Consider the following 22585-nt stretch of genomic DNA (forward strand, 5'->3'; position numbering starts at 1 on the left):
CTGACAACGGAGCAGGAAGTACGGCATTCCATTTTATGAGTGCAGACGTGCCCATAGTAGCCACATCCCTCTGCGATGCCTGATAGAGTCTTGTGACTAACTTAGCTCGTGACGTGGTTGTGTATATAAGTTGTAACGCTTCTAGTACAGAGGGCTCGGCAGGAAACTGTGGATAAAGCGCATGCATAGCGGAGCGTAACCTAGTATACACAAATCGCTGCATGGCCGTGGCCATTCCAGGAACATTTAGATTGTCCAGCTCTATGAACTTGCCCCCAGGAAACACATCCCCCATGGTAGACATAGCCATATCTTTAAGGGTCTTCAATGCACCAGTTTACCCAGTGACAGATAGGTCGGGGTGATGCAACAGCGGCATGTTAGGCACATACAATGGCAACTTTCGGGCTCGCTTGCCCAATTCCTGCCAGGCCTTAGCTGTCATTTGTACGGTATCGAATTCCCCCTTTTCAAATACCGTGTGCCTATTAACGATCATGGCCTCGAGCGGTATCGGGTGCACTGCCCCCGCCTCCACCGCCACATGAGGAATATATGCCAGATCATGCTGCCAGTAATAAGCGTATTGAGCCTGTGCGCAGAGATAGTAAAGATAAAAATCGGGTGCTGCGAATCCCCCCTGATCATAAGGAAGGGTGAGCACTTCCCACTTAAGATGCGTTTTTTTACCGCCCCATGTCAAGGTGATCAAGAGAGATCAGAGCTGATCAAAAAACACACTGCGTTAAGCGCACCGGTATATTTAAAAATAGATACAGAAAGCGTGGAAGCACCACCATCTTTATCAGCGCAATTCGATCCGCAAAGGACAAAGGCAGCTTAATCCAACGACTCACTTGTCCTTCAAGACGCGTGATAGCGGTACCATAGTTGGACTGCACAACCGACTGCGGGTCCCTGTGGAGCCAAATTCCTAAATATTTGACAGTGTCCGTGCACCAGGTCAGGGGGTATTCCAGTTCAAACCGATGCGTATAATCCGTGAGGGGCAATATGGTGGACTTAGCCCAGTTTATACCCAATCCGGAGAAGCGCTTGAACCGAACATATTCTCGTATCAGTTGCGCCAGATATCGTGCTGGATCCCGAACATATAGCACCATGTCATCCGCATACATGGATACCGCTAGCGGACGCTGCAAGAACCGCAATGCGGTTCGAGCATGACGCTGCCGCAGGATACAGGCCAAGGGCTACATTACGAGAGCAAATAACAAAGGGGACAACAGACACCCCTGCCGCGTGCACCTCTGTATTTGAATCTGTCCCGAGAGATGCCCATTAACTCTAACCTGTGCTACAGGTCTGGTATACAATAATTTTATCCAATTGGTGAAGGCGAAAGGGACTCCCATACGATGTAAAATTGCTAACATATAGGACCACGATATCGAATCAAACGCCTTAGAGGCGTCAAGTAGCACTGCCACAGCTGGCAAAGTGGGCTTCAAGACATGCATCGCAGCGAAAATCGTACGCAAGTTATTTGATGTGGATCGGGCGGAGATAAACCCTGACTGATCAGGGAGAACCATATCAGGAAGGAGCAATTTCAGCCTTGTTGCCAGCACCTTCGCCAAAATGTTTACATCAGTATTAATAAGCGACAGAGGCTGATACGAATCGCATCTATCCGGCGATTTATCAGGTTTCAAAAGTGTGACCACTAGGGCTTCGCGCAGGGTTGGTGGTAGACATTGAGTTTCATACGCCTCTTCATATACCTGAAGGAGGCAAGGGGCAAGCTGATCAATATATTCCTTATAGAACTCTGCCGGCAAACCATCCGTGCCCGCAGCTTTCCCATTCGGCAACGAGGTGATTGCATCACGCACTTCAGCTACAGTGAGCGGGTGCATCAGAAACTCTTGTTGCCTGCGCGAGAGCCAGACTAAGGCGATATCATCAAGATACTGCGCAAGGTCCGCCTCATCCACCGTTAGTCGCTGGGCGTACATCCCAGCGTAATAATCAGCAAAGGAGTTCAGGAAAGCAGGCGTGTCATAGTGCGTTCCATCAGCCCTAGTAAGCGCCTTTACTGTACATGCTCTGGCCTGAGGCTCCAATATACGGCTAGCCAAAGTTCTTCCCGGCCGTCCTCCCTCCCCATAATAATGCGCCCTACATCTGCGTGACAAATGATTAATCTCCTGATCAGCCGTTGCATTATACTCTGCAATTTTCCCTTTAATTACCACCAGGACTGCAGGATCAGCTTGCTCACTGTACCTACGCTCTAAGGCCAGCAACTCCCGTTCGAGTGCCGCCATGGTGCGGCGTAAAGATTTTAGGACCCCAGCCTGAAGCCCTATGCAGGCCCCTCGAATCGTCACTTCAAAGGCCTCCCAGAGCGTCTCCATCGTCTGAACAGACCCCGTATTGAGTGAAAAATAGTCAGTTAAGGCCTCCCGAATCCCCTCCCGGAAAACCTGATCTAACAGCGAGGACGATTGCAGCCGCCACTGAAAGGGAGGTGGGGCAAGGGTTGGTATAGTCAAACTAAGAACTACTGGAGAGTGGTCCGACAAGGTTCTGGGCAAATGTTTAATCTGCGTAGTCCAGGCGCAGATGTCTTGCGAACCCAGCCAGTAGTCAAGGCGAGACCAGGACTGTCGCGCGTATAAATGACAGGTACCTTCTCTAGCATTTGGATGCCTCAGTCTCCATAGATCCGTGAGGCCCAGAGTCCACATCCCATCTCTCACAGACACAGCAGCTCTCCGAGAGGGGGGAGCCGTCGCAGCCATCCGATCCATTGCAGGATCTAGCACCACATTGAAATCGCCCCCACACAGAACAGCTGATGACGGCAATGCGCAGACCTTACCCCATACTGTGTCGAAAATAAGGGGGTCATCAACAGTAGGACCATACAAATTCACAATAGTCAATGTCGTATTGTACAGCAGGCCCTGAACTATAACATATCTCCCATTCTCATCCTCGTCTATATGAGTGGGTACATATGGCACACCTTTCTTCACAAGAATCATGACCCCCGCGCATACGAGGAATAGGAAGCGGCCAATCGTACCCCCGCCCACCTTGTGGCTACACGCGAGACTGACTACTTGGTAAGATGTGTCTCTTGCAATAAAGCAATTTGGATCTGGTGACGATCCAAGTAAGACAAGACCTGCCGGACCTTCTGAGCATTGTTCAGCCCCGTACATTCCAACTTAAACAAGAGATTGTGTCACGCCCACAGCCACCCATGCCCGTAGGTGCCGGTAATGTCAGCCATACGAAGAGTGTGGAAAGCTGTACCATATGAATCCATTCTTGCCCATATACCATAACCAATGCTGTCACCAAGTAGAAGTAATCCCCAACTGACCCCCCCCCACTACGGCATTACAGCCATGCCGAGAGTACCCCTCCCAGAAAACCAAGCAATGTGTGAGCTTTAGCAACCATGAATGACATATCATGAAAGACATAGAACAAAAAACAGAAAAGAATAACCCCATTAGGGCACCAACAGGGGCCCAACCTGAAGACCAAACAGTGCGGGGAATTCCCATAATGTGGGACACTAGTAGCCATCGGCCCCCCGCAAAACAGGGTGAGTCGAGACATGTAGAGACAGGCTAACCAGCCCAGGGGGTAATGGCAATGACCAGTGATATGCAGCAAAAGATCCAGTGCGAAGTGACCATGAACAACAATTCCCGCAACCCCTCAGAGGCAAACATGACAGGCATTACACATGCGAGATTCGCACCAAACCATAAAGTCTTGTAAATGTTCAACAGAAATCAAGAGCAGCTCCGCACTCAACTTAAGAACCAGCATTACATACACTCCCCTATAGTGCCGGAGCAACGCAACTGTCAGTCACAATTAGCAGTCGAGATCTCACGTCTCCTCCCTCAGAGTCCGAGTCCGCACCCCGTTCTCACGGCGTCCCCTGCCATTAAGCCACCTGACATATTGAAGCGCGTCCTTGGACGATGTGAAGATCCGGGCCTTTCCAGCATGCTGAATCCGCAGACGTGCAGGATAGAGCATAGCGTACTGGATATGTAGAGACTGCAACTTCTTTTTAACTGATTGAAATTTGCGTCGAGCCTGTTGGACGGCGACGGTAAAATCGGGAAAGAGCTCCACCTTCATCCCCTGGTATTCGAGGGCGCCCTTTTCTCTTGCTAAGCGGAGCGCAGTATCGCGATCCCGATAATTCAACAATCTAGCAATGATGGGACGCAGCGGTGCCCCAGGGATGGGCTGAGCGGCCAGAGCGCTGTGAGCCCTCTCCACGATAAGGACCTTAGAGAAATGCTCCGCTCCCAGCAAGGTCGTAAGCAGCGTCTCGACATACGCCTCCATAGGCCCTGTATTGGTGGTCTCCGCAATGCCCGTGATACGTATATTGTTCCGACGCAAGCGAGCTTCGATGTCCTCATTTTTAGCTCGGATGACCTCCAATAGCTTCTCCATGGTAGCACACTGCCCGCTAACAGCCTCCACCCGATCCTCCGTGGCCGAAATCTGCTGCTCCACCTCTGCGATCTGCGAGCCATGCCTGTCAAGTTTAACTGCCATTGTGTCCATACGTAGGTTCAAGTGATCTATTTTAGTGTCAATTGTGTGCAGGCTTTGTTGCATTGTCCCCATCATGCGCTCTAGTTTGGAGAATGCACCCATTTTCGGATCTGGCTCAGCGTCGGACGCAGTGGGGGCAGAAGTCTTAGTGGATTTTTTAGCGTCAAAAGAGAATTTGCTCTGCTGCTTTTCCGTTTTCCCCATGCCCACACACCTCCGAGCTCCCTCGTAGATTGCGTGAATGCCTCACTGGCCCTAGAACATGCGTTACTAGATAACCACCGTACAGGTCAGCGACGGGAGAGGTTGCGCCATCCCAGCGCTATGCGCACTCCCAGTGCAAGCAGATGAGCCGAGCAGCAGAAAATGAGGTGCAAACAGTTATAGTCTTCGCATACCAGCAGGGCGGCCACCCTATGTCGCGCTAATGAAGGAGGCTTCTGTAGATAAGTTGGAGTAATGGGTGGGTACACAAAAGTCCTCTAGTCAGACAAGCCAGGAGATCCCCCACCCGCCGCCACACCGCTCTTCCAGCCTGTCCATTAGCGCTATAGATAGTTGCGCAGGCTAGAGGCAAGCCCGGTTAGATCTACAATCGGCTCCCGTCACAACCGGGCCCCAGCAGGTAGGCCGCGCGCCGCACCTCCCCGCGGCCTCCGCTACTCACAGTTCCGGGCTCAAAACAGCGCTCCTCAGGCCAAAGCAGGTTCGCAGCCGAAGCCCCGCCACCAGCCGAACAGAAACCCGGAGGCAGGCGTCACCAGTCGCAGACACCGGGGACAGCAGCCGTCACCGCGCACCAGGGAGAAGCGGCCGGCCGACCCAGCCGGCAGCGCCCAGGCCGATCACACAGCACAACAGTCCCCACAGCGGGTAGCGGTGGTAACGGGGGCACCTCACCACAGTGCCCAGAGCCAGACGTCGGATGCAGCAGAGATGATAGGAACTCCACGGAGGCAGACGTCACCAGTCGCGAACACCGGGGGCACCAGCCGTCACTGCGCACCAGGGAGAAGCGCCTGGCTGACCCAGCCAGCAGCGTCCAGGCCGAGCACACAGCACCGCAGTCTCCACAACAGAACACCTCACCACAATGTCCGGAGCCAGACGTCGGTTGCAGCAGAGATGACAGGTACGCCAAAGCGCGCCGATCTGGAGCGATCAGAGAACCAGGGCAGAGCGCGTTTTCCTGTCAGTTGTGCCTCACTAGCGCGGAGGGCTCAGAAATCAGTTTTCCTCCACAGCCGCCATCTTGTGCCTCACGAGGGGCCACGTCAGTTACACTGCCAGGGACCGACAGCAGCTAGTTTAGAGGCCACACAGCATTCCCCTTCACCTCAGGAGCGTTCTCATGCCATCGTCAGCCGTGGAGGGCGCCAATATAGACGGATGATTGTCCCGACCAGCAGAGCTACACTAATGCGCAGCCATCTTGCTCCGGGCTCTCTAGCGCCCCCGCGGTGCGATGAATATTGGCCACAGTGATCGGTACTCACGCGGACGGTTCTTCTTCAGCGAGTCAAGCCACTGCTGGCGGGTCCGCATAGTAGCTGAAGGAGAAATTCGACCCCCATGCTGGTTTCGCAGAAGTGGTGAGAGGCGGAAGAGGCTATAGACGCCGTGTGGAAAGAAAATAAGGTGTATATGCTGTGTGACGAGGCGCAACGGGTGTACAGCGGACACTGCGCTGTAGCTGCTGAAGCAATGAATAAAAAACAAGCAATGGTGGAAAGTGGTCATCCCACAGGATCGGGTGAACAAACGACAAAGGAAACAAAGCGGCCGTACACATTAAACGTATACATCAAGTGAACCATGCACTATAGCAAAAAAAAAAACAACGAAGTAGTCCATACATTAATAGATACAGCCCTGCAGTGGAACTTAATTGTAGTTAGGCGGTGCTGCTTCTGGAATAAACGGAAGTACGTATCAAACCAACAGCCAATAATAAGGCAGCTAAGAAGAGCAATTCCACAGTTAAACAAATGGCAAGCAGCAGGACAATTTTCACGGCAATGGGCGGAGTTTCACCCAACTTACAGATTACTTGATGTCTCGGAGAGACAGCGCATGCGCTGCCTAGACAAGACCTAAAAACGAATACACAGACACACACAAAAAATCAACATGGACACGTTCACTTACCTGCAAACTGGCTGATGGTGCTGAGTGGAATCCCACAGACCATAATTTGGTCCAGGCAGCCAAAGGTGGGATGAGGCTGGAGCTGTTGGTCCCAAAACGACATGGCAGTAGGTCTTCCGAGGGCCCAGGAGATGGAAAGCTGCAGCCTGTTAGGCCCGAAGAAGGCCTAGCCCTAGCACCAGCTTCCTATGAACATTTAGTAAATGCCCTGAATCAATCATCGCCTTTACGAGTGGAACGTGTACCTCCCTACCCCAACATGCAATACCACAAACTTGCAGGAAGTACAAGTGCTCACAAGGATAGAAAGGTGTGTTGCCCATGGGCAGCAAAGATCTTGAGTTCCCAAAGTGGGTCATGGAAGTCAGGTTCTAAACTAGATATTCAGAATATCTATTACATAATGCTATAGACACAAAATTTCAGAGTCCAATAAAAAAAACAATAGAACATGGTCAAAGAAAGGCAGGCTGGCATTTATCATAGTCTGTGAGTCTTCCAGGTAACAACTTTAAAAAGGTTGCTACATGGCATCCATGGGCTGGTGCAAGGACCTTTGTCATCCTATGCGACGTGATATCGAATCCCATTAAATTCCATTCCCCAAGAGATCTGTACCCCTTGTACAGTCTTCAGCTTTATACACATGAGGATACAGGTATTTAGGACAGCAAACGGAGATGAATCCCAGCTAGCATTTGCCAATTGTGGGATGTCGACAGTGCCCACATGTCTAATCACAGGGTCTGCTGGACCCCACAGAAGCAGCAGTAACAGGTAGAGCCTGCTTCCACAAGCCTAGTAAAAAGTGTAGCAACCAGCATAGGGCCAGTAGGGTGGACCATGAAGCCTCTTAAGGACTTGCCCTCCTTCCCTACCAACGTTAAGGAGACAGAAAAGGCATTTAGGGAGACAAATTAGAGGATTAGCTAGACAGAAAGAACCAAGCCAGAAGCCAAACATCAAGAGAAATGGCATAATATCCGCAATTTCTTGTCTACAGCTCTAGCCATAAGTTTACTCAAGTTCTGCTTTCACACAACTCAAGGGTCAGTGCAATACCAGAATTTCAGAAATCAGACATGCTAAGATCTAAAACTCTAGAGTAATTCCATCCGGAAACACAGATGTTACAAGCCTCAGACCAACAGAGCTCTCGTAAATAACAGATGATGCAGAGTAGACGGCCCCCAGGACCTTGAGACCCTTAGGGGTGATAAGTTTGCGCTTCACAAATACCGGCAGAATTCGGGTCCAACAGCACACTCCCGAAGTATCATGGGTAATACAGATCTCAACGTTTCAGGCCCAAAACAGCAGTGCTATTGCTCAGGTTACATACATCTCACACATCAAAACAACACAGGTGGTAGTACACTGCAATTTCCCTGCAAACACTACCGACGAGATGCCCTGAGGCGCACTACGAAATTTTTGTGATTAATGACATGAACAAAGGTGTCTCCGATGGAGGTCTACTAGGCGCCCCTGGCTGAAATATTCATATCGGTGGGAAATAGTAGGATCTGGTGTAACTCGGAGGTTGGTCCCACTATAGACGAGGACTATACATATTTGATGCACTATTTTAGTTGCCCTAAAGAAGGTCACGCTTGGTGACCGAAACACATTGCCTGCTCTTTTTTTAATATATCCAATGAAAAAATAAAATAAAAGCACCCTTGACTATGTGCAATTTGGAGTGGACTCATACACAAATGGACTTTGAAATTGCGGTGCCCTACCACTTGTGTTGTTTTGGAGCTTGTCTGACCGTCGGGTTGCTCCTTCCGAGTAGCAGGTGCTTGGCTTGATGCACGCAGTATAATTACAACATTGGACAAGTTGGGACAAGGGGCAGGTGCAGTTTCAGGAGTTGCCCGCTGCTCTGAGGTGTGTCATAAATCTCACACAACCAGGACTCCACAGGCAGAGCGAGCCAGCATCATCCCTAATAGGAACCATATTGTTCTTGGGGAGACAGCCTGTGTAGGCTTTCTCCACATCCATGTTTTGAGGGGGATTCCACGCTTAGGAGAGACACGCTGTTGTGTAATGCCTCTTGGTCTCGTATTGTTGAGGTCTTCCTCAGAGCGGTTCAGCGGTGAACGAGGAGGGGTAGGTTACAGAAGCTGCTGGCATCTCTATGCTGAGGTCTAGTCCTGCATCAACCAACCAACGCAAACCATTACAATGCATACCTTTACAACGCGGTTTTTACAAGGCAACTTCCATTACAATGCAAGACATTACAATGCATGTTCCATTACAATGAAAATGACTATTCTAACACCACCGGGTGCTTACCTCAGGGAAGGTGCTGGTCAGTGAGGGATATGCGTTGTAATGGCTTGCGATGAAATGGCATGTGTTGTAATGGAACTTGCGTTGTATTGACCGCATTGAAAAGGCATTGCATTGTAATGCCTGCGTTGTACTGGATGTTTCCCGCATCAGTGGAACCAAGAAGCAAAAACCCATCATGTACCTCACTAAAAAATGAGGCGAACTGTGGGCATCAGTGGCTCTGCCCCTAAATTGTATCCCGTAAGTAAGGCACTGTAGGTGGTTGCACTGGCCCTGTATTCCTCTCCAGCAGCTGGCAGACTCACCCGTTGCCACCATCTTCACCCTCAGTGGATCTCAACCACTGATTATGATTCACTGCTGCATTCCACACCTCATGCGCCTCTCCAAACAAGAACCACCCCCTGAATAGAAACAAGCACTCCCAGACCATTTTTGGTTATTTAGGTGAGTGAGGTGCCTCTTAATTCCTAAGGCACACTGAACACAGGAACCATGTCTGGACACACCTGTTGCAATTATGAAGTGCCTCGGCTGCTGCTGGCTTCTGAGGCAGAAGGTAGAATTAGCATCACTGAAAAGGAAATGTCTTCTCCTGGAGGCCAACGCATCTGCGTCCTGGGCTACCACGGACTGCTTGAGCATGGTTTAGTTCTGAGTCTCCTGGAAAGTGAATTAGGCCTTGCCATACTTATTCCTTTAAACTTCCTTGTTCTTCTTAAATTCGATTCGATGTCTTGAGTAAGAAGTATTTTACAAAAACAATTGACAAAGCTAATAGGTCTTGATGATGTGAGAGCTTTTGGCTTTGCCAATGTCATTTAGCCGTGTTGTACAGCAGTGTGGCTGCTGTTCCGCACGACAAAAAGTTAGCCGTGTGGCGTGGAGTAGCGTGGAGGGGCATAGTGTAGCGTGGAGTGGAGTAGAGTGGCGTAGAGTGGAGTAGAGTAGAGTGTGTACAGTATAGTGACATAGAGTAGACTGGCATAGAGTATAGTGCCGTATAGTACCGTAAAGTGGCATTGTGTGGAGTGGGGTAGAGTTGAGTGGAGTGGTATGGAGTCCCGTAGAGTAGAGTGGATTAAGGGACTCCGTGTCGGACGACCTCACCAGTTTGTTGATCGCAGACATGACCCAAACTTGCTATCATTGCCTCCACCAGAGTGAGTCTTTAAAACCAGCACCTGCGGTGCTAAATTTGGAGGATGCCTTCACTATGTCGCTTCGAGGTTACATTCAGACTACTTTGCTGACAGCCGACTACGGCCTTTGAATATATATTTGGAGTTTGCCCTCAGAATCTTATGTACCTTGGTTTTAATCAGTTGGAGTTTTGGTAATGCTAGTCCCGCATTCTCCTAAGGAGGCTATAATTGGAAGGCCAAAACGCGTTGACTTCTACTATCCAGGATCAACATTGTTTCTTCAAAAAAATGTTATTTATAAAACACATAGGCTCTTAGATAAAAAAAATACTGCTTGAGGCAATTGATATAAGCTTTGTGTTAGTTAGTCAATTATGAATTGATGTTGTTACCTTAAGACAATTTTTCTCTATTGGTTATGCCCTAACAACGGCAGATCATCCATCATTGGGGTTATTTTGTTCACCTAATCTAAAGTATTATTTTGTGATGTTTTTTACTTTTGTTATAACCTTGTATGATGAATTGATTGCAGTATTTTTCAGTGTTTTTGTAACTCACTGTTAGTGTTGTAAAATTGACAAAAGTTTTTTTAATAATTAAATGGTCAGCATAAGAAATCCATTTTGCAGTTACTGTCCCTTCTGTTAACTTATGTACAGCACTGCCTCTAAACATTTAAGTGATGCATACAATATGTCTTAAAATGATGAAATCATCTTACTCAGGTTTCTCTGCCAGAGGTGACAAAAAGTAAGTTGGCCTCTCTTTAAATATCTTTTCATTTATCCTGCTAGTGGTTCCTCTTTTGTTCACACGCTGCTGGCTTTTGAGGCAAGGTATAATTAGCATAAGTGAAAAGAAGATGTTTTCTCCTGGAGGCCATCACATCTGCTTCCTGGGCTACCGCGGAGGATCAGATTGCTGGAGAATGTTTTAGTTCTGGGTCCTGTGGAAAGTAAATTTCGCCTTGCCACACTTAATCCTTAAAACTTCCTTGTTCTTCTTAAATTCTATTTGATGTCATGAGAAAGAAATATCTAAAAAAAACTGACAAAGCTAATAGGTCTCGCCTATCTGAGAACTATTGGCTTTGCCAATGTCTTTTAGCCATGTTGTACAGCAGCGTGGCTTCTGTTCAGCATGGCAAAAAGTTAGTGGTGTGGCATGGAGAATAGTGGATGGGCGAAGAGTAGAGTGGAGTGGCAGAGTGGGGTGGAGTGGTGTGGTGTCAAGTTGAGTGGCGTAGAGTAGAGTGGTGTACAGTACAGTGACATTGAGAAGACTAGCATAGAGTATAGTGCCATAGAGTGGCATTGCGTGGAGTGGGGTAGAGTGGAGTGGAGTGGAGTAGAGTGAAGTGCGTAGAGTAGAGTGGTGTGCAGTACAGTGACATAGAGTAGACTGGCATAGAGTATAGTGCCGTAGAGTGGCATTGCGTTGAGTGGGGTAGAGTGAGTGGAGTGGCATGGAGTGGAGTAGGGTGGAGTGCCATAGAGTAGAGTGGTGCAGAGTGGCATTGAGTAGAGTGGCATAAAGTGGAGTGGCGTCAAGTGGAGTACCGCAGGGTGGAGTGGCATAGAGTGAAGTGGCATAAAGTGGCGTAGAGTGGAGTGGGGTGGAGTTACATAGTGTAGAGTGGAGGTGCAGGGTGGAGTGGCGTAGAGTAGAATGGCGTTGAGTAGAGAGTGGAGTGGTGTACAGTGACTGTACACATGAAGTCTAAACAATACCTCTCGCAGCAAACTTCATGTCCTGTGTAGGAGAGACCTAAAATGGGCTGTGGGTCACTGTTAGGTACCAGAATTCCATCATGGACTGAAAGTACCTCCCTTGGCTTGAGGCCCTCTAGGGGGAAATGTCAGCACACCACTGAGGGTCACGCACAATTCACCTCCTTCTCCTAAAGCAAATTATCTCTTATTTTATCGCAATGTGGCCACTTTAGGAGCAAAATCCCAAAATGCTCATGGTGTCTCCGAGAAGCATCCCTACATCCACAGGGGCTCTTACCCTCTTTTCTCAATTTGTTCCTCTGTGAAATGGATCCAAAAAAGGAAGAAACTCTTTGGCTGCAAATGTCTCTTTGGACACACTCTCCCGCGACCGCAAGCGCGAACCCGACCGGGAGGTATTGGAGCGCTTTACTGAGCCTTTCTTCAGTTCCAAAGTGGCAGCTCGCTGCGCTTTGCTCCTCGGCTCAAGTTACCTGTAGAGGGTGTGCTTTCACCCCCAGTTTAACGTAGCCCTCGCTCATTTGCTTTTCTCCCCCTGCCCGCCACATTGCTCTGTCTATCGTTTGCTTCCCTATGCCCTCCGTGCCCCTTACCCCAACGCGCCATCATTTTTGCTTCCCCACACCCGCACCCACAGTTTTGCTTCCCCACACACCGTCTGTGTTCCTTCTGCTACCTTGTTTGCAACCCTCCTCCCACACACACACACACACACTTTTAAACAAGTATTTGGAATGCAATAGGTCTCAAGAGTTTAATCTATTAGCATTGTAAATGACAATGCCTTTTATTTATGTTTTAAAAACCAACACATAAATAAAAGGCATTGTCATTTACAATGCCAATAGCTCAAACTCGCGTACAATGCTAGACTTTTTACATTGCAGATGCTTGTTTAAATAGTTGGGATGGCTGTGTTGGGGGTGTGTTAGACAACGTTGTAGTAGATTCAGGGATGTATGAGGGTAAGGGTGTGTCCTTCGTGTTGTTGAGTTGGAGTTTGCTCGCCTCCTCCCTGCAAAGCACATCGACCGGTCCATTTCAATATTATGGAACGGCAACAGCGTTCCTTCAAGCTGTTTATCTTTTAGCTAAATTGAGCTGGAACCAGAATAAACACAGCCTCCAACCTCATAAAAACACATTTGCTGCCGTGGCGTTCCTGTTACTGTGCCAGATGTTTTTATCCCAGTGGAACAGGTTATTTAAATGTCTCTCTTGAACCCATGCTCACAGCTGCCGCGCACGGAAGTTTAATAATCCAAATTCTATTTTCTTTACTTTCCCTCTAATGATTTACAGAAGGGCTCCCGAGACGTCACGCTCGAGAGTTCTCGGAAGCCACTTGACCAGATTTGCTGGACGGAATTACAGCGCTTGCCAGGGCGCGCTGTGGGCGGGGCCTGGCGCTGCCCGCGGGGGAGGAGCTGGGAGCGTGTGACGGGCAGAGTTAGAGATAACTTTGGGTTTCACGTTACACAGAGTTAAGGAGCGGAGGCAGGTCTCAGGTCCTTCGGCTACAAGGTGCGGGTCAAAGACTTCATTTGCTCTTGGAAGAGGAACTTGATGAACTCGACCTGGGCAAGCTGGTGTCTGATGCAGGTAGGACGGGGACCTGTCCTACGAGGGGTCACTTTGCTGTTATTCGTGTGTCTGGGAATTGCAGAGCAGAGCGTACTGATTTAGTTCCCAGATGAGCTTCTTTTGGACGTAAGTGCAGGTTCTAGATTTTGTGACCTGTTTACATTTGTGATTAATCGTTTTAGTGACGTTTAAGGAAAGAGTTTGCGAATTGTGTTCTTCCCTAATGTGTGTTACCTGTCGAAGTTGCCTTTCAGATACAGTGTTTTACCAAGTGTAACTAGTGTCAGCATTGATGATACGCCACTCATTTGGAATGTTATGTTTCGCGTCTTCCCGGAAAATCGCAGTTTGGACATTTTCTGTTCATTTGAAAGGCACGTGTCGACTGCGCCTCTTCCTTGGCTAGGACCGACTCTTACTCTGGGTCTGCCTCGTGTTTCTGTTCTCCCACGGACTCCCGTAATCCGTGGGACGTGGGAGTCGCATTGCTGACACTGTATGTACGGTACACAGTTACTTTTACGATGGGTTGCATAATAGGATGTGGCGTAACGGCCACATCTGCCGAATTTGGAGCTGGGGAACCAGTCTCGGCGTCGGCTCAACATCCTGTGATTCTGGGCATATCGCTCAATCTCCCCGTGCCGACCAAAAAATGAATGTGTTCTTGTGGAACGTAACTGGTGCCCGTGTAAAGCGCTCCAATACCTCCGGATCGAGTTTACGCTGTATAAACTGCAACAAATAAATAACCAGCATTGGCATAGCCAATAGGTCTCGCCTTTGGGACATTATAAGTGTTTAGCCATGCAACAGTTATTGTTGTTGCACCAACGATATTGTGCTGGATAACTAAACACTTATAAGGTCCCAAAGGCGAGACCTATTGGCTATGCCAATGCTTGTTTATATATTGTCAAAAACTGCACGAAACACACAAGCTTCACTAATCCTTTCAAACGGCAAATACACGATAGTCCTGGCTGTACCACAAACTCTCCCTTGATCTCAGTCACTAAATTCAGACCATTACTATCTCGACAGAAAAACACTAAATTCCTGCTTACACACTGCCAAGATGGTAAAATTAAGAAACTATTCTTTCAAATCCTGGCGTAAAATTTCTGCATAAGAATGTCAAAGTGCTTGCATGACCCTGGAAAAACCCCTAGAGGCAGTCAATCAATAAAGACTTACACATGCTGGCGAATAGGATGCGCCAATCCAATGTACGAATGAACGTACAAGAATATGCAATTAACTTTCGTGCTGTTAGAGACAGTCAGGATCCCCGGCAGTCTGCAAGGACTGTAGAATTAGGCCAGCTCCGATAGACAAGTGGGATACCCTCTATTCCCTCCCACACAAACTCCGCCACATGTAGACTTCCTGTTTAATAGCTACATGGCGCTTCTTACCAACAGGAGAGCCAGTGGGGTTGTATGCACCCAACACAAAATCTACCTTCGGGCCATACGAAACAGAAAGTCAAAGAAAAAAACGTTCAAGTGTCGCAGCAGATACCAAAAAAACCTTCTAAAGGTCAAGGAATGAAAAACTCATACAGAGTACACTCTCACCTCCTTAGATACCACTGTCCCAATCAAATCCAAGGTAAGAAAGTTAGGAATGATAAAAGATGCTGGCCCATGTTTCAACTTAGAAATAGGGGGATTAGTCTAATCCACCTTCCACCGACTGAAACGCTTAAAACATGTCCCTCATCTCCCAAGAGAACACAGACCCATGGTAAGTGGGTCCTTAGTTCACCCGAGCCTAAACTACATATTGCACTGCCTCGTACGCCAGCCTACCCATGCAACAAAAATACAAGAGACCAAAACGCACCAGTGCATGTCATTTTCGCACTTCAAAACACAATTTACTCTCTACCCATCTTGGATACCAGCAGTACCTCATCAGTGCACGGCCACCCTGGGCCTTTAAGACACGCATGCCTCGGCCCTGGTTAATATTCCTCTCTCTTATAGGCCAATTTTGTTAATTAAATGATTTGTTTGCGGTGCGGCTCTCATTCACTTCGGACATGTCATTCGGCGCAGATCTAAGCCAGGGCCTAGATCTCATTAGATAAAACTGATCAGGACGAAAAGAAAATGGAGGCTCCGCTAATTAAAGCTTTTAATTGTGTAGACTCGCTGTCAGGCGGATTTATCTGGAATCTGGGGTTGGAAGCTGCACGTCAGGCTCTCCACAAGAGCACTTTCATCAATGGAAGGGACGGAGAGCCCACCCCCTCCCCTGCGAATGCAGAGTGAGCGCTTTCTGTCAGGTTCGCCGGGACATTTTCAAAACACTGCTTCAAAAGCAGTGTAAAAAGCTTTCTAAAAAAAAAGCGGGTTTTTTTCTATCCCGAGGGCGAGTCCTGATGTAGTCCTTCCCTCCTGGGAGCTGCAATTACCGAACTAACACAGTTGTTATGGTGTTTCTCCATCAAAGGTCCCTCCATTTTAGCTGTAGTTACCATCTCTGGTCGTGGACTGCTGCAAACACAGGAAGACCAAGAAACCCCACTTTCCAAAAATCGACTTACATTGGATAAATCTGGTTAACACACAGGGCGTGGGGCAACACAATGTCTTGACGTCATGAAGTTTGGTGTCACCCCTAATCGAGAATGGCAGAGCTCTGTGGTCGATGCTCGGGTAGATGCGGACAAGGTGCATTCTGGTATTTGGAGTCCTACATTCGAAGGTGAGAGATGTTGGTTCAGTGAGCCCGCGAGTAGTGCACGCGCTGCAAAGACGCAAGAAGAAAATAAAAAAAAGCGCACGAGTGGTGCGTGCACGCGGACTGCAAAGAATTTAAGGAATGCAGCAGGCACAGTGCGGGGCCGCTGCTCACGACCGAGCTCCCTGGACCAGGGGAGAGAGAAGGCGGGACATGCACCCGCCTTTGGCCAATTGCGTGCTGTCTTTCTTAGAAAGATGCATGCAAATGCCAATAGCGTGTGAGCAAAAATAAAAGTACACACACTAGCGTGTGGTCTAGGTTGGAAGTCCTTACTAGAAGCCTCGCAGAGCAGCACATGCGCGTTGGCTCAGGCGAGACCTAAAAAAGTTCCCCCTGGGACCTATACATGCCGCTGCTGTTGTCTTACTGTATGATGAAGGAGGGTTTTCTACATAGTGTAGTGGGGAACTGTGTTTATAATGTACTTTGGAACTCTCGGCTGCTTCCCACGTAAGAGCACCGTCACGGTGACCCAACAGCCGGGCCAGTCACGCACGACACTACGCAACTTCCCACATATACCTCACATCTTTCAGCAAAGCGCCACCCTAGGTTAGCTGCCTGCTTGATAAAGCGCATTGGCACCTCTTTGGATGCATGAGGCTCTATACAAATGTAATTCATTGCAATCTAATTCTTATCCTAAGGTGGGACAATTTTCAGAGTGGGGGTGCTGCCGTTAATGTTACATCACTGAAGTTTTAGGGATTCTGAAAAATCCAAGCGTTGGACAAAAAATAAATGTAGCAAGTGTGCCATGCCCATCCAGCAGGAGAGAGTGGTAAGTGGTATGTAGCTGGTGGTTGATTTTGGAGCACTCGTGAGCGTGCCGTGATTGACAGACAGTGCATTGTCTGTTGAAATAGCCACTACATTTGCGTAGAAATGCAGTTTTACTGGTAAAACTATACAGCACATAATGATAATGTGTGGAAATTGGGTGTCAGTGAATATTTATAATTTGTGCATCACCATGTTAAGTGTCATGACTTGTTTTGATCCTATTATAATATTTGTTTCCATCACACTTCAGAGTTACAAAAATGTGCCTTGTTTGCTCTGTATCCTACAGCCTCTCCATTTAATTTGTTGTATCCCGGCAGGATTGCCACCCAGATCACTTGTACAAAGTCCTCTCTGTTTGCAGTGAGAGAAACCAAAGTACACTCCAGTTTATGAATCAGCAGCAATTTGATAGAAGACCTAACCTGACATTTGACCCTTGTCTTTCGATGTGCAACAAATGTGACAAGATAAACACACAGTTTGAAAGCATCTTTATTGACCTTCTGAACTCCAACATGAGTATTCCTGGTAATGCTGCAGTACCCCCATCACCCCTGCTCCCAGCGCCCATGTCCCAGTGGGCAAGCATAGAGTGTATCATGAGGACTCCATAACAAGGCCAGGTTTTAAATTGTTGGACAGGGACACAGTGATAAAACCAACCTCCAGTGTCACTGTGGTAAACATCAGTAACGCCACAAAGCCACAAGTGCGGATAGAGTTAAGTGAGTAATCTGTAAATTTGCCCTTGTAAGCCTAGGAATGAAAGCAGTCCCTTGAACTCCATTGAGCTGGGCACAGGACTACCTGATCTGTCTTGCAGTCCTCCCCAAGACAAAGCTCTCTTGATTGCCCCCCAACACCCTACTTTCTGTATTTTTTCTTTTAACACTATACATTAGATAAATATCTGTTGCCCATAACATGATGATCTTCTGACCGTACAGCGCTCCGACGCCCTCCCTGTCATGGTTAGTGCTATGAAACTAGTCGCTAATGTCGCCCAGATGAGGAAAGGAATAGAATGAGCCCCAAATGTTATTGATGGTGTGGAGCAATAACGCTAGCCGATGGTGTATCTGGTTAAAGACTGAAATGATTGAATTGCACCCGCCAGTTACATCTGCATTCTCCAGATTATCTCCTCCTAGCATCTATAGTGTACACGGGCAGTGCCCGCAACTTTACCATCGGAGCCAAGGTTGTCAATGAGTTTTTAGTTTAAATACCTCCTCTGCAGCTGGTTTATACTTTATTGCCACTTCCAAGGTCGGACTGGGACACAAAATGGTTCCGGGCATCCAAAATTAAAGTGCCCCCCCCCCCCCCCCTAATATCGAATTAGATAGCTAAAAAAGTGGCCCATGTTTGCAAATTGGGGCAACTTTGAACTTGTAAAGACACGTTGTGAATGTGTTTTGCAAAGCACAGAGAACTTTAGCTTGATGCAGGCAATGTTTGTTTTAATATCAGGGAAATCAACAGTAAAAGCTGGCCAAGCAGACCATAAAATGGTCCCACAATCAGCCAATAACTGGCCAACACCCTGACCTGTCAGCCCAGTCCATCAAACCATGCCTGATGTTTTTGCCTACTTATTCAGTTTTCAGTCAGCCCAACACAGCTATATTTGCACCAAAAAAACCATGTTATTTAAGACGAACAAAACATTTATGGAGAAATGGTAGTGTATACTAAATATATGATTGTTAGACTTGATCCTTCTCATAGTAGAAGAACTTTCCACTGTATAAGTAGGTCTAGAACAAGAAATTCAGGAACCAAGCATCACTTAGTCCACGCATGGAGGCTGAAGATTGGGCATCCACTTTGAAAGACATCAACAGTAGATTGGATGTTTACGCAAAAGAAATACATGAAAGGAAGGTGAGGGAATTCAAAAGGGATACAATAGATTATAAGCCTGAAGAGGTGTAGTCCTGGGCGGAAGTGTAAGCCCAAAAGAGGAACTACAGGGTACTACATCGTCAGAGGAGAGTCTGGCTTCCATAAGTGATACTCAAATAACTCTGGCTCCAGTTCCCTCTACCTCAGCATCTGTTACCAGCGAGGGCACCTTAAACACAATTTCCGCTCCCAAGGTGTATTTTTTTTTTAGACATCAGTGCAGCAGACAAACATCCACCAACGAGTTCACACACTGTTCAACCAGACGCAATAAAACCCGTAGAGGTCATGGACACAACAAAGCCAGCAGGGTCAGGCCGCAGACAGAAGAAACCAACGTAATCAATATTTCTTCCAATTCCTTATCTCGATCACAAATAGCTCTACTCAACAAAGGCACACCTTTTGTTCCTACGTTCCACACCAAACCTCTTGATGCCGAAGTGGCTTTATATAAATTCACCAGAAAACTACGTCCCCGGTATTTTTTCGCTAATCAGATCAGTGATTCTGATGCTCAATCATCTGCCGAATACCGAGAGTTCAGACCCAAATGTACCTTCAGCCCCCCGATGTCACACAGGGTGATTGATTCTTTTCAAACTCTAGTGAAAAAAGATATTTTAAAACGGTCAACAGTTTCCTCCAAACATAGCAACTTCTCCAAATCTGATAAGGCAGCATTTAAATCACTCAGAAGCAACAGGTCATTGTACCTGACTCCAGCTGACAAAGGTGAGGCTTGGGTCGCTATGGATCGAAGTTTCTATGAAACCAAAGTTGACACGATTCTGCAGGATGAAACCACCTATAGACCTCTTGCACAAGACCCTACAGAGGAGTTCCAGAAAGAATATTTGAAATGGTATCACATGCTAAGGAGATGGCTTGGATTTCAAATAAAAAGCAAGAGTTTTTACTCACGAAGCATCCCAGATGCCCCATGATATATATGTGCTTCCTAAAGTACACACGTCTTTAAATGATCCTCCTTTAAGACCCATTGTATCTGGATGCGGTTCTCTGCATGAAACGTTGGGCCACTATTTGGACACATTCCTACAGCGCATAGTACGATCTGTAAGCACCTGTGGAATGGGCTCTTTTAACGTCAGGATGAGGTCCAAGCAAATAAGGTGTTATTACTTCAACTCCTTCAATTTGCACTGTTTCACAGTTACTTCAGATGGAAAGATAGATTCTTTTTACAGACCAATGGAACATCCATATACTTTTCTGGGGCCCCCAGCTATGCAAAAATTTACATGATGCAATTTGAATTGACCTACATTCTATACGACCCTGACTGGTATGATCACTTGATTCTTTACAGGAGATACATTGATGATATTTTAATAATCTGGAAGGGAACCAAAAACAAGCTGATGCATAACATGACGATCTCGAACATTAGTCATCCCAGGATTAAGTTCACACATTCTTTAGATCAACGTCAAATATCCTACTTGGATGTTCTCTTCGAGCTGAAGGGGACAAGCATCTCCACTTCTGTGTTCAAGAAACCCACGGATCGCAATAACTCTCTTCTATTCAGGAGATTTCATCCCACGCCACTCAAGCGTCATCTTCCATATTCTCAATATCTCAGAGTGAAACGGATCACTTCTGATACATCTAAGCTAGCAACTTCTATGCAAGACATTAGGAGCAGATTCTTATCCAGAGGTTATCCAGTTGAGGTAGTTAACTCAGCAGAACAACGAGCGCAACAAATAGAGAGGGAGGATTTACTCAACAAACAGATCAAACAACTACTCAACAGAGAAGTGTTTGTATCAACTCTTTCTACATCATCTGCTGCCATTAAACAGTCAGTTCTCTACTGTTGGTGATGGCTATGTTCTTAAACTGCCAATCTTTCAATTTTCCAACCTTTGATTTCCTTATTAGGTCGAGCCTAGAGCAGCGCATGCGCTGCTTGCTCGACTTTTAGTAAGGGGTAAAAAAAAGTGCAACCTAGAGCTTGAGTACATGTGCCTGGGCGCGCGCTTTGCGTGCCTCTCTCCACGCTTCAATCCCCTCCCCCCCCCTTGCGTGTCTCTCTCTGTGCTTCAATTCCCTCCCCCACCGCAGATCGGCTGTCCTCCACTCCACCCCCCCCTCCCTATACTGTAGCAGGCCGCGCGATCACTTTCACTTTCGCGGCATTCATCACTTTCACTTTCGCAGCCAATGCTTGTTAATACACGGGTCACTGCTGCTGAAGCTTCGGTAGCTTGCAGTGGGCTTAAAGGCCAGGTATTGCCAAGACAGGAGAGAGCACTAGAATTCACAGTTGGAGTGTAAAATGCCAAGCCTTACTAGGTAAGTACTATTGCTTTTAGTGTGGGATGCGAATGTCTGCTTTTACCAAGGAGGGACAGTAGTGCTGGTTCTATGCTAGTAGGCCTCTGATGCGACCCGTAGTTTTAAACCGAAGGGCTCCCAAGGAGGAATGTTACAGCTTAATTGCACTTTCTCACCTTCTGTAGACTCCTAAATGAATTGTATGCCATCATACACAATCTATGTCCTGTACTATAGTTTTAATAACTATTATCTGAGGTGAGCCTGTGTGTTTACCTCAAGATGCAGACTAACTGCTTCTGTTCAGGTTCAAATCGCCTCAACATTTAAACTTATATTGCTGTGGCTAGAAATTGTTTATCAGAATTGAACTGGAATTTATCAACAAATGATACATTTTTTTTTTGTGTGCGCACCCTTTTGGGTTTGGGGGAAAAACACAAATAATTTGTCATTGCCGCCCGATAGAAGGCGCGCCAAAGAAGCAGCAGTGCCTGAGTAGTTGGGGCTAGAGAGGTCCGGACCCAAAGTGCGAGAGATCCAGCCCTTACTCGAAGCTTTCAGTCTGGATGCTTCAATGGGAGCACGGCGCCAATTGGACTGTCGACCTTCAGCATACTCTGCCAAGCGGAGAGACACATACTCATTTTGTCTGCACCATTTTGTTTTCTAATCGATTTTTCCTAAATACAATTTTTTGGGGGGATTAAAAAAATATGAATTAGAACCTGTAACAGAACGGAGTGTCTACACCTAGTATATTTTGTCAGTCCCCCATTCTTTTATGTATTTTGTCTTGTTTACTGAATAATTCGGTACCACTAGTTGCAAGTTTAAAAAGGCTTTGATCTGAGATGTGCATGGTCTGTCTGCACAAAAACTGCAATTTTGCAGCAGCATATCTGGGTTATAAGCATGGCTTTGCTGGTTATCGAAGCATTTGCGGTTCCACATCAGTAGACACGGTCATGCCTACTAGTGCATTGGTTGCCTGGTGCCTTGGTCATTCCGTAAGCATGGCAGTGTTGGCATTTTCAAAGAGCTCTCTCTGGCACGATTTATCATGGCGTTGAATGACGTAGTCCCTTGAATTGCACTTTGAGTGGTGGATGGGGAAAGCAGTAGCCCCCTTTTTGATGGCCCTCAGGCTCAAATACTGTAAGTTACCGCTTTGTGAACGCGAGAAGCAAATAGAATCCTGTCCTTACCACACAGTTTTACGGTTGTGACTGTTTGATATTTCCAGACACCGGAAGACAAAAGTGCAGCCTAATGTTGCTCAGTATGAGAACGGAGATAAGGAGCATGTGAAGTATGAACAAAGACCCGTTGTTTCCTTCGGTC

The 22585-nt window shown here is 47.3% G+C and overlaps 1 protein-coding gene across 2 annotated transcripts in view; it reads left to right on the forward strand.

The window, feature by feature from the left end:
* Nucleotides 1-13366: 13366 nt before the first annotated feature.
* The window catches only part of IL4R (interleukin 4 receptor), a 169893-nt gene continuing 160674 nt past the window's right edge, over nt 13367-22585 (forward strand). The window contains exon 1 of one of the 2 annotated variants that reach the window (XM_085629267.1): nt 13367-13612. The gene's annotated coding sequence lies outside the window, so the exon portion shown is untranslated. The remainder of the gene's footprint in view (nt 13613-22585) is intronic. The other variant, XM_085629268.1, reaches the window with a different exon arrangement.

The sequence above is a fragment of the Triturus cristatus genome, chromosome 10, assembly GCF_964204655.1.
Source record: "Triturus cristatus chromosome 10, aTriCri1.1, whole genome shotgun sequence".
NCBI lineage: Eukaryota > Metazoa > Chordata > Amphibia > Caudata > Salamandridae > Triturus > Triturus cristatus.